Raw genomic sequence first — 4,353 nt, 5'->3', positions numbered from 1 at the left:
AAAAAAAAAAAAAAAAAAAAAGGAGCTGGTTACACAGCAACCAAGTTTCACCACCACACCTCAAGCTACCAACAACCAGCCAGAGATGTACAAGTAAAAACACCAACCCTGGAGTGTAGGATGTATGTAAAACTCCACCTGTTGAACTTTCGGGGCCTCCAAAATATGTAAATGCACCACGGGTTTGTTTCTTCAAATACCTTGCTACAAAAAGTACTTGCAATTTCAGCAGTATGAAAATAAAGTCCTTACCACTCGAATGCTGTTCCCCTTTGGGCAGTCACAAAGGCAGTGGAACGGCAACGATGATTCTCGTTGCATTCTGTTTAGCAACAAAACTCTGCAGCTGCCCAGCTCAAAGGAATATTTTATGGTTTGGGGTTTTTTTTTTGAGAACCTCTGCATTCAAACAATACTTTCTTAGTAGCAAAACAGTACTAGTTCATTTAAAACAAATTTCACTAAGAGTCTAGATGTGACCTATGTAATCTATTTTATTTAGAATCTGTAGATGACAGGTGATGCAAACACTGTTTTCCAACCACGTGTGAAATTTTTACAACTGCAGGTCACCTACTCTCCACGGAACAGCTCAGAACTGAAGTCTTGAATAACTAAAAAGTTTCAGACTGCAATTGTGATTTGTTACTGTTAATCTAGGGAGGGCATTAGCAGTAACTTGACAAGTAGTTCTCCAAGCCAAGAGGACTTCAGTACTGAAGGAAGACCTGTCATGGAAAACCTGAAGCCTTAAAAAAAAAAAAAAGTGAGAACATGTAAAAAGCTTTACTATGGCAATGACTTGGGTTATGTAGAGCTTGGAAGTTACTCGCACAGATGTGGCCCCACCGTGCTGTGCAGATCACCGCAGCCAACCTCAGTTTCCACTTCCTGTCATCTGATGTGAATGTGAGACAAACCAGCAGCTCCCCCATTTCCTTTTCCTCTACTCTTCCTCCTGGCACCCCGAGCGCTATTCAAACACAGGCAAGGCTTCCTCTGAACAATGCTGTCCCAAGGATACCGCAAATGTACCGGGCCACATGCGAAACCTATTATTGCGAAGAATTTTGCCCCACTGGGAGTCAGTAGGAGTCTGTAACAACAACTTACGCACACATTGTTTTCTAGGTGAGACTCATCAAGATGGGATCCTAGACAAGCGGCAGAACAGTTGAGGAAGTTGAACACCCGCTATTACATACCCGTGGAAAATGAATGGTCATTCACAGGCTACTGGAAACTAGGTAATACGTATGTATAACTGTAGAGCTGGAAATGAAATTTTTGCCTGTCCAAAATGTTGAAAAGTCCCAACAGGCTTTACAAACGGGAACGGGCAGAGGAGGCAGTCCTACTCTGCTTGCCAGACGAGAGATGTAACTAACCAACAGGTTTTCCCCCCCACAGGATGGGAGCACTGAGAGGGGATGTGAACAAACAGCTGTGCCACAGCGCATCTCCTACCCTGCTGTGCAACTGAGGGACAAATGCTGCACCAGGCAATGCTCACAGCAATGGCAAGGGGGCTCCACGGCTTCCCTGCTCGGTGACACCAAACCCAGAACCAACCATGGGCTGCTCTGCTCCTGCACTGCCGTGGCAGGCCCCAAGCAGGGAGCACTCAGCATCAGAAGTGCCTGCAGACAGTCTCCTACGTCACTGACAGCTGCGAGGTCCTGGGGTGCCCGCTCGCCTCCTTCCAGCTGCCAAGAATACCCTCAGCGAACTCCTAATGCTGTTTTCTTCCACGGGCAGAACAATCCTCAAAGCATGCTGGATAACAGAAATCACCCAAACAAACGCTACTGGCAAGGTGGAATGCTCACCAGAAGACCCAGCACACCCCAGTACGTAGGGTACATCAGTGTTCAAGATCCTTCGAGACTCCCATCTGAGTCACAGTTCCTCAGTATGTGCAATAACCTCCTGTAAGCCACCAACTTGCAGGCTGTAATTTGTGGGCAGCCCTACATTTATAAATTCCTATTACTGCAGCTTGTGCTCCAATGTGTACGTTACCTATTAACTCCCCAGCACTTGATTGCAGCTATAGGTTGCTCTCTAAACAAGAGTCTTGGATTAATTCAAGACTTTCCGAACTCTTTTCTGCTCGAGAAAGTCACAACCAGTTATTAACCCTGCTAACAATTCAATCAACTTCACTACGTCTTAAACAAATCTAACATAGAAATTGCAGAGGCAACCCTTTAAAAATCAGATAAAAGCAGCAAATGACCAACCAGCTATTTAGTTTTTCAGGTATATATGTTTTTAGTCGTGTGATTAGTAACCTCAACAGGGGTAATTCAGATGAGCAACTATGAGCAGAGATGTAAGCTCTTAGGATAAGAAAGTAAGGGTCAAAACCATTTACAGAAACTTACTGACCTGACATAGAACTGCACTCTTTTCTACACTGACAACGTGTTAAAAGGAACTGCCTCTTTTTTTAATTCACAAGGAAATGGAGATTACAATATAGCCTGCAGGGGAGAATAGGCATTTTTAAAGCAAAACCAAAGGCAAGACACAGATTTATAAAGCCTGAAGTAAGTAACAAGCACTGTCACTCATCACTGGGCTAACTTTAAAGCTTTAGTAGCATGGAAGCACTTTAGATTTGATGACACTGGAGAATGAAGCCCCTTGCCCGCAGCTGTGATACTGCTCTGGACACTGTCCCCAGCAGTGAGGGGACCAGGACAGCTGTGCACCACACCCAGACTGCTGAATTCAGACAGCTTGCAATAGGTTACTGGAAAAGGAACAGCCTGCTCACGCAAGAAGCCGACAAACACACAAAACTCATTTCACCCAAGCTATGAAAACAGTAAATTCTAGCATATAAAGCTGTTACTTGTCTGGCCTAGATTCAGGGAAACAACCTTGACTGAAAGAGTCTTTAAAAACACCCACTAACGGTCACCCCGGGAAGCGAAGGATCTAACGCATTCACACGTACCCACCATCTTCTCCTCACACTAACCCGGTTTTCTGAATCTTTAAGGACCCAGCAAACAACACGCTCGAGAAGTCCTGTATCTAATGTCATGTGGTCAGTGAATGTGGATAAACCAGAGTAATGTAGCCGTGGGATAAAAACAGTAATTAATGCGGAAACCACCCAAAGCTGAATGGCTGAAAAGCACAATGCATTAATGATTCCATTTAGAAGCTATTAGAAAACTGCTCTGTTAAGATGAACCGCATTTAGAATAAAAACCTAGCACCTGCACACACACAAAAAGAAGCAGGAAGAAAAAGTATTCCATGACAGGCATATACAATAGTTAATCAAAAGTGCTTGTCTCTTAGAAGTGTATAAACCCCAAACTGATTTTGGGTTGGGTTTTTTTTTTGTTTTATTTGGGGGTTTTTTGGTTGTGGTTTTTTTTTTTTTTTAATACAACCTAGTGATTTCTCAGCACACTATCCAAATATTGGACAGCAAGTCATATTCCCTTGACAATTTAGCTGTTCAAATGTTTGCTCAAAAGATAATTATCTGTAGTCTGGAGAAAACACAAAATGCATACACACACACACACATTAGATTTATGCACTTATCCACCATAAGCAGCCAGTCACACCACATCCTACCTCGCTACCAGTTACTCCAGTGAGTAACTCTCCTCTGTTCAACCTATATCCCACTGCTGACACCAGCTAAATAATAATAAAACAAAGCTCTTGATCACCCTGAAAGTCTCTAACGTAGAATTCTAACATTTCCCTATTTTAGAAAACAAAGATGTTTTCAACCCCTGAGCTTCCAGCCCTATCAGTGGCTCAGATGACTGCTGTATGTTGTAGTTACACGCCTGTCTCTGTACCCCTTGGTCTGGGGGGCCAGAACAGACTCCCCACCCCCCCTGCACACCCACATTTTGGGCCACCCGATGCCAGGCAGCAGCACCGAGCAGCCACGGGTCACCCGCCAGTGCCATGGGAGCTGGGACCAGTTGGCAAATCTGCCGGAGTGGGTGAGCATCACCCCTAGCTGCAGGGCAGAGGCAAGAGCTGGGTGTGCTACATCAGCCTGTGCTACCCTCCCGGGCATGGGGACACCCCCAGAGCGGGTCCCCCCTAAACTGCCACCCGCCCCACACCCAGGCGAGCCCCCGGTACCGGGGACCGGAGGGTGCGCAGCACCCGGACCTAAGGCTGGGACCTGGGAGGGGCAGCCAGGGCTTGGGGGGGGGACACACCAAGGCGGGGAGATGTGGCACTGTCCAGGGGTGCTGCGCTGCTGCTGTGGGGGGGAGCACGGCTCCACTCACGGGGGCAACGACAGGGGTCGGTACCGCTGCTGGGGGCGGGGGAGCGGGAGGGAGGCGGCGCCCCTGAGGG

General features: G+C 46.6%; 1 protein-coding gene across 1 annotated transcript in view; it reads right to left on the bottom strand.

Annotated features, from left to right (window-relative positions):
- The window catches only part of RBM18 (RNA binding motif protein 18), a 13,146-nt gene that overhangs the window by 8,106 nt on the left and 687 nt on the right, over positions 1 to 4,353 (bottom strand). The gene's annotated exons all lie outside the window — the stretch shown is intronic.

Source organism: Athene cunicularia (genome assembly GCF_003259725.1).
Source record: "Athene cunicularia isolate RWA chromosome 17 unlocalized genomic scaffold, athCun1 chr17_part1, whole genome shotgun sequence".
Classification (NCBI taxonomy): Eukaryota; Metazoa; Chordata; class Aves; order Strigiformes; family Strigidae; genus Athene; species Athene cunicularia.
Note: the sequence above shows the minus strand (reverse complement) of the source record. Positions and strands in the feature narration are given on the sequence as shown.